This window comes from Salvelinus namaycush, chromosome 37 (genome assembly GCF_016432855.1).
Source record: "Salvelinus namaycush isolate Seneca chromosome 37, SaNama_1.0, whole genome shotgun sequence".
NCBI lineage: Eukaryota > Metazoa > Chordata > Actinopteri > Salmoniformes > Salmonidae > Salvelinus > Salvelinus namaycush.
Genome location: NC_052343.1, coordinates 32,114,650 through 32,124,714, shown reverse-complemented (window position 1 = coordinate 32,124,714; position 10,065 = coordinate 32,114,650).

Genomic DNA, 10,065 nt, shown 5'->3' with positions numbered 1-10,065 from the left:
CCTACTGTATGTACTGTATTAAAACAGACCTACTGTATTAAAACAGACCTACTATATGTACTGTATTAAAACAGACCTACTGTATTAAAACAGACCTACTATATGTACTGTATTAAAACAGACCTACTGTATTAAAACAGACCTACTATATGTACTGTATTAAAACAGACCTACTGTATTAAAACAGACCTACTATATGTACTGTATTAAAACAGACCTACTGTATGTACTGTATTAAAACAGACCTACTGTATTAAAACAGACCTACTGTATGTACTGTATTAAAACAGACCTACTGTATTAAAACAGACCTACTATATGTACTGTATTAAAACAGACCTACTGTATTAAAACAGACCTACTATATGTACTGTATTAAAACAGACCTACTGTATTAAAACAGACCTACTATATGTACTGTATTAAAACAGACCTACTGTATTAAAACAGACCTACTATATGTACTGTATTAAAACAGACCTACTGTATGTACTGTATTAAAACAGACCTACTATATGTACTGTATTAAAACAGACCTACTGTGTGTACTGTATTAAAACAGACCTACTATATGTACTGTATTAAAACAGACCTACTGTATTGAAACAGACCTACTATATATACTGTATTAAAACAGACCTACTATATGTACTGTATTACAACAGACCTACTGTGTGTACTGTATTAAAACAGACCTACTGTATGTACTGTATTAAAACAGACCTACTGTATTAAAACAGACCTACTGTATGTACTGTATTACAACAGACCTACTGTATGTACTGTATTACAACAGACCTACTGTGTGTACTGTATTAAAACAGACCTACTGTATGTACTGTATTAAAACAGACCTACTGTATGTACTGTATTACAACAGACCTACTGTGTGTACTGTATTAAAACAGACCTACTATATGTACTGTATTAAAACAGACCTACTGTATGTACTGTATTAAAACAGACCTACTGTATGTACTGTATTAAAACAGACCTACTGTATGTACTGTATTACAACAGACCTACTGTGTGTACTGTATTAAAACAGACCTACTATATGTACTGTATTAAAACAGACCTACTGTATGTACTGTATTAAAACAGACCTACTGTATGTACTGTATTACAACAGACCTACTGTGTGTACTGTATTAAAACAGATCTACTGTATGTACTGTATTAAAACAGACCTACTGTGTGTACTGTATTAAAACAGACCTACTATATGTACTGTATTAAAACAGACCTACTGTATTGAAACAGACCTACTATATATACTGTATTAAAACAGACCTACTGTATTAAAACAGACATGCTGTATGTACTGTATTAAAACAGACCTACTGTATTAAAACAGACCTACTGTGTGTACTGTATTAATACAGACCTACTGTATGTACTGTATTACAACAGACCTACTGTATGTACTGTATTAAAACAGACCTACTGTATGTACTGTATTAAAACAGACCTACTGTATTAAAACAGACCTACTGTATGTACTGTATTACAACAGACCTACTGTATGTACTGTATTAAAACAGACCTACTGTATTAAAACAGACCTACTGTATTACAACAGATCTACTGTATGTACTGTATTAAAACAGACCTACTGTATGTACTGTATTAAAACAGACCTACTGTGTGTACTGTATTAAAACAGACCTACTGTATGTACTGTATTAAAACAGACCTACTGTATTAAAACAGACCTACTGTATGTACTGTATTAAAACAGACCTACTGTGTGTACTGTATTAAAACAGACCTACTGTATGTACTGTATTAAAAAAGACCTACTGTATGTACTGTATTAAAACAGACCTACTATATGTACTGTATTAAAACAGACCTACTGTATTAAAACAGACCTACTGTATGTACTGTATTAAAACAGACCTATTGTATTAAAACAGACCTACTGTATGTACTGTATTAAAACAGACCTACTGTATGTACTGTATTAAAACAGACCTACTGTATGTACTGTATTAAAACAGACCTACTGTATTAAAACAGACCTACTGTATGTACTGTATTAAAACAGACCTACTGTATGTACTGTATTAAAACAGACCTACTGTATTAAAACAGACCTACTGTATGTACTGTATTAAAACAGACCTACTGTATTAAAACAGACCTACTGTATTAAAACAGACCTACTGTGTGTACTGTATTAAAACAGACCTACTGTATGTACTGTATTAAAACAGACCTACTATATGTACTGTATTAAAACAGACCTACTGTATTAAAACAGACCTACTATATGTACTGTATTAAAACAGACCTACTGTATGTACTGTATTAAAACAGACCTACTATATGTACTGTATTAAAACAGACCTACTGTATTAAAACAGACCTACTATATGTACTGTATTAAAACAGACCTACTGTATTAAAACAGTCGTACTATATTTACTGTATTAAAACAGACCGACTATATGTACTGTATTAAAACAGACCTACTGTATTAAAACAGACCTACTGTATGTACTGTATTAAAACAGACCTACTGTATTAAAACAGACCTACTATATGTACTGTATTAAAACAGACCTACTGTATTAAAACAGACCTACTGTATTAAAACAGACCTACTGTATTAAAACAGACCTACTGTATTAAAACTACTGTATGTACTGTATTAAAACAGACCTACTATATGTACTGTATTAAAACAGACCTACTGTATGTACTGTATTAAAACAGACCTACTGTATTAAAACAGACCTACTGTATGTACTGTATTAAAACAGACCTACTGTATTAAAACAGACCTACTGTATGTACTGTATTACAACAGCCCTACTGTATTAAAACAGACCTACTGCGTGTACTGTATTAAAACAGACCTACTATATGTACTGTATTAAAACAGACCTACTGTATTAAAACAGACCTACTGTATGTACTGTATTACAACAGACCTACTGTATGTACTGTATTAAAACAGACCTACTGTATTACAACAGATCTACTGTATGTACTGTATTAAAACAGACCTACTGTATGTACTGTATTAAAACAGACCTACTGTGTGTACTGTATTAAAACAGACCTACTGTATGTACTGTATTAAAAAAGACCGACTGTATGTACTGTATTAAAACAGACCTACTATATGTACTGTATTAAAACAGACCTACTGTATTAAAACAGACCTACAGTATGTACTGTATTAAAACAGACCTACTGTATTAAAACAGACCTACTGTATGTACTGTATTAAAACAGACCTACTGTATTAAAACAGACCTACTGTATTAAAACAGACCTACTGTGTGTACTGTATTAAAACAGATCTACTGTATGTACTGTATTAAAACAGACCTACTATATGTACTGTATTAAAACAGACCTACTGTATTAAAACAGACCTACTATATGTACTGTATTAAAACAGACCTACTGCATTAAAACAGATCTACTGTATGTACTGTATTAAAACAGACCTACTATATGTACTGTATTAAAACAGACCTACTGTATTAAAACAGACCTACTGTATTAAAACAGACCTACTGTATGTACTGTATTAAAACAGACCTACTATATGTACTGTATTAAAACAGACCTACTGTATTAAAACAGACCTACTGTATGTACTGTATTAAAACAGACCTACTGTATTAAAACAGTCCTACTATATTTACTGTATTAAAACAGACCGACTATATTAAAACAGACCTACTGTATTAAAACAGACCTACTGTATTAAAACAGACCTACTATATGTACTGTATTAAAACAGACCTACTGTATGTACTGTATTACAACAGCCCTACTGTATTAAAACAGACCTACTGCGTGTACTGTATTAAAACAGACCTACTGTATTAAAACAGACCTACTGTATGTACTGTATTAAAACAGACCTACTGTATTAAAACAGACCTACTGTGTGTACTGTATTAAAACAGACCTACTGTATGTACTGTATTACAACAGCCCTACTGTATTAAAACAGACCTACTGCGTGTACTGTATTAAAACAGACCTACTATATGTACTGTATTAAAACAGACCTACTGTATTAAAACAGACATGCCTTATGTACTGTATTAAAACAGACCTACTGTATTAAAACAGACCTACTGTATGTACTGTATTACAACAGACCTACTGTATGTACTGTATTAAAACAGACCTACTGTATTAAAACAGACCGACTGTATTACAACAGATCTACTGTATGTACTGTTTAAAACAGACCTACTGTATGATTGTCTTTTAAAACAGACCTACTGTATTAAAACAGTCATATGTACCACTATATCTACTGTATTAAACGACCTACTGTATTAAAACAGACCTATGTGTGTACTGTATTAAAACAGACTACTGTATGTACTGTATTAAAAAAGACCAGACTGTATGTACTGTATTAAAACAGACCTACTAATGACTGTATTAAAACAGACCTACTTTTTGTATTAAAACAGACCTACTGTGTGTACTGTATTAAAACAGACCTACTAGTATGTACTGTATTAAAAGACTACTGTATTAAAACGATCTACTGGATGTACTGTATTAAAACAGACCTACTATATGTACTGTATTAAAACAGACCTACTGTATTAAAACAACCTACTATAGTACTGTATTAAACAGACCTACTGCTATTAAAACAGACCTACTGTATGTACTGTATTAAAACAGACCTACTATATGTTATCTGTATTAAAACAGACCTACTGTATTAAAACAGACCTACTGTATTAAAACAGACCTACTGTATGTACTGTATTAAACAGACCTACTAATATTACGTGTATTAAACAGACCTACTGTATTAAAACAGACCTACTGTAATGTAAACAGACCTACTGTAGTACTTATTAAAACTAAGACCTACTATATGTACTGTATTAAAACAGACCTACTGTATTAAACAGACCTACTGTAGTCTAGTATTAAACAGACTACTGTATTAAAAACAGCCACTATTATTACTGTATTAAAACAGACCCGGTACTATATTAAAACAGACCTACTGTACTGTAAAACAGACCTACTGTATTAAAACAGACCTACTATTGATACTGTATTAAAACAGACCTATGTATGTACTGTATTACAACAGCCCTACTGTATTAAAACAGACCTACTGGTATGTACTGTATTAAAACAGACCTACTGTATTAAAACAGACCTACTGTATGTACTGTATTAAACGACCTAGCTGTATTAAAACAGACCTACTGTGTGTACTGTATTTAAAACAACCTACTGTATGTACTTATTACAACGCCCTACTTATAAACAGACCTACTGCGTGTACTGTATTAAACAGACCTACTATATGTACTGTATTAAAACAGACCTACTGTATTACAACAGACATGCTCTTATGTACTGTATTAAAACAGACCTCTAACGTACTGTATTAAAACAGACCTACTGTATGTACTGTATTACAACAGACCTACTGTATGTACTGTATTAAAACAGACCTACTGTAATTAAAACAACCGACTGTATTACAACATGTCTGTATACTGTCTTAAAACAGACTACTGTAGTGTACTGTATTAAAACAGACCTACTGTATTAAACAGTCCTACTTATTACTGTATAAACAGACTACTATATTAAAACAGACCTACTGTATTAAAACAGACCTACTGTATTAAAACAGACCTACTGTGTGTACTGTATTAAACAGACCTACTGTATGTACTGTATTAAAAAGACGACTGTATGTACTGTATTAAAAACAGACCTACTATATGTACTGTATTAAAACAGACCTACTGTATTAAAACAGACCTACTGTATGTACTGTATTAAAACAGACCTACTGTATTAAACCAGACTATAGTACTGTATTAAAACAGACCTACTGTATGTACTGTATTAAAACAGACCTACTGTATTAAAACAGACCTACTGTATTAAAACAGACCTACTGTATGTACTGTATTAAAACAGACCTACTGTATTAAAACAGACCTACTGTGTGTACTGTATTAAAACAGATCTACTGTATGTACTGTATTAAAACAGACCTACTATATGTACTGTATTAAAACAGACCTACTGTATTAAAACAGACCTACTATATGTACTGTATTAAAACAGACCTTATGATTAAAACAACCTACTGTATGTACTGTATTAAAACAGACCTACTAATGTACTGTATTAAAACAGACCTACTGTATTAAAACAGACCTACTGTATTAAAACAGACCTACTGTATGTACTGTATTAAAACAGACCTACTATATGTACTGTATTAAAACAGACCTACTGTAAAACAGCTTACTGTATATTATAACAGACTACTGTATGTACTGTATTAAAACAGACCTACTGTATTAAAACAGACCTACTGTATTAAAACACCTACTGTATTAAAACAGACCTACTGTATGTACTGTATTAAAAACAGACCTACTATATTACTGTATAAAACAGACCTACTGTATGTAGATTAAAACAGACCTACTGTATGTACTGTATTAAAACTTGTATAAACAGACTCACTTTGTACTGTATTAAAACGCCTACTTATGTACTGTATTAACAGCCTACTGTATTAAACAGACCTACTATTTACTGTATTAAAACAGACCTACTGTATTAAAACAGACCTACTAGTTCCTGTATTAAAACAGACCTACTGTATGTACTGTATTAAAACTACTGTATACAGACCTACTGGTACTGTATTAAACAGACCTACTATATGTCCTGTATTAAACAGACCTACTGTATTAAAACAGACCAGACGTATTAACAACTCCTGTATTAAAACAGACCTACTATTACTGTATTCACAACCTACTGTATGTACTGTATTAAAACAGACCTACTGTATTAAAACAGACGCGACTGTTTAACAGATCTACTGTATGTACTGTATTAAAACAACCTACTGTATGTACTGTATTAAAACAGACCTACTGTATTAAAAACAGCCTACTTATTTACTGTATTAAAACAGACCACTATATAAAACAGACCTACTGTACTTAAAAGAACTACTGTATTAAACAGACCTACTGTTGTACTGTATTAAAACAGACCCTACTGTATGTACTGTATTAAAAAGTACGACTGTATGTACTGTATTAAAAACAGACCTACTATATGTACTGTATAAAACAGACCTACTGTTTAACGCCTGCTGTATGTACTGTATTAAACAGACCTACTGTATTAAAACAGACCTACTGTATGTACTGTATTAAAACAACCTACTGTATGTACGTATTAAACAGACCTGCTGTATGACCTACTGTATTAAAACAGACCTACTTATGTACTGTATTAAAAACGACTACTGTATTAACAGACCTACGTGTGTACGGTATTAAAACAGACTACTGTATGTACTGTATTAAAACAGACCTACTATATTTACTGTATTAAAACAGACCTACTGTATTAAAACAGACCTACTTTGTACTGTATTAAACAGACCTCTGCATTACAACAGACTACTGTATGTACTGTATTAAAACAGACCTACTATATGTACTGTATTAAAACAGACCTACTGTATTAAACGACCTACTGTATTAAAAACAGACCTACTGTATTATGTAAAACAGACCTACTATATGTACTGTATTAAAACAGACATACTGTATTAAAACAGACCTACTTGTATGTACTGTATTAAAACAGACACTACTGTATTAAAACAGACCTACTGTATTAAAACAGACCTACTGTATTAAAACAGACCTACTGTATTAAAACAGACCTACTTATGTACTGTATTAAACCAGACCTACTTATGTACTTATTACAACAGACTACTGTATTAAAACAGACTCTATGCTGTATTAACTAGTATTAAAACAGACCTACTATATGTACTGTATTAAAACAGACCTACTGTATTAAAACAGACCTACTATATGTACTGTATTAAAACAGACCTACTGTATTAAAACAGACCTACTGTAATGTACTGTTACTAAACAGACCTACTGTATGTAATTAAACGAGACCTACTGTAATTAAACAGACCTACTGTTTTAAAACAGACCTACTGTTTCTGTACTTAAAACACACTACTGTATTAAAACAGACCTACTGTATTAAAACGACTACTTGTACTGTATTAAAACAGACCTACTGTATGTACTGTATTAAAACAGACCTACTATATGTATGTATTAAAACAGACCTACTTGTATTAAAACAGACCTACTGATATGTACTGTATTAAAACAGACCTACTGTATTTAAAACACGTACTATATTTACTGTATTAAAACAGACCGACTTATTCGTATTAAAACTGACCTACTGTATTAAAACAGACCTACTGTAGTACTGTATTAAAACAGACTACTGTATTAAACAGACCTACTATATGTACTGTATTTAAAACAGACCTACTGTATGTACTGTATTCAAACAGACCTACTGTATTAAACAGACCTACGGTATTAAAACTACTGTATGTACTGTATTAAAACAGACCTACTATATGTACTGTATTAAACAGACCTATGTATGTACTTTATTAAAACAGACCTACTGTATTAAAACAGACCTACTGTATGTACTGTATTAAAACAGACCTACGTATTAAAAACAGACTACTGTATGTACTGTATTAAACAGCCCTACTGTATTAAAACAGACCTACTGCGTGTACTGTATTAAAACAGACCTACTTATGTACTGTATTAAACAACTGCATGTACTGTATTAAAACAGACCTACTGTATTAAAACAGACCTCTGTATGTACTGTATTACACCGACCTACTGTATGTACTAGTATTAAAAACAGACCTACTGTATTAAAACAGACTACTGTATTACAACAGTTACTGTATTACTGTATTAAAACAGACCTACTTATGTTACTGTATTAAAACAGACCTACTGTGTGTATGTATTAAAACGGACCTACTGTATGTACTGTATTAAAAAAGACCGTGTAGTACTGTATTAAAACAGACCTACTATATGTACTGTATTAAAACAGACGCTACTGTATTAAAACAGACCTACAGTATGTACTGTATTAAAACAGACCTACTGTATTAAAAACAGACACTACTGTATGTACTGTATTAAAACAGACCTACTGTATTAAAAACAGACCTACTGTATTAAAAACAGACCTACTGTGTGTACTGTATTAAAAACAGATCTACTGTATGTACTGTATTAAAACAGACCTACTATATGTACTGTATTAAAACAGACCTACGGTATTAAACAGACCTACTATATGTACTGTATGAAAAACAGACCTACTGCATTAAAACAGATCTACTGTATTACTGTATTAAAACAGACCTACATATGTACTGTATTAAACGACCATGTATTAAAACAGACTCTGTATTAAAAACAGACCTACTGTATGTACTGTATTAAAACAGACCTACTATATGTACTGTATTAAAACAGACCTACTGTATTAAAACAGACCTACTGTATGTGCTGTATTAAAACAGACCTACTGTATTAAAACAGTCCACTATATTTACTGTATTAAACAGACCGACTATATTAAAACAGACCTACTGTATTAAAACAGACCTACTGTATTAAACAGACCTATTATGTACTGTATAAACAGACCACTGTATGTACTGTATTACAACAGCCCTACTGTATTAAAACAGACCTACTGTGACTGTATTAAAACAGACTACTGTATTAAAACAGACCTACTGTATGTACTGTATTAAAACAGACCTACTGTATTAAAACAGACCTACTGTGTGTACTGTATTAAAACAGACCTACTGTATGTACTGTATTACAACAGCCCTACTGTATTAAAACAGACCTACTGCGTGTACTGTATTAAAACAGACCTACTATATGTACTGTATTAAAACAGACCTACTGTATTAAAACAGACATGCCTTATGTACTGTATTAAAACAGACCTACTGTATAAAACAGACCTACTGTATGTACTGTATTACATCAGACCTACTGAGTGTACTGTATTAAAACAGACCTACTGTGTTAAAACAGACCGACTGTATTACAACGAGATCTACTTGTATGTATGTTATTAAAACAGACCTACTGATGGTAAAATGTACTGTATTAAAACAGA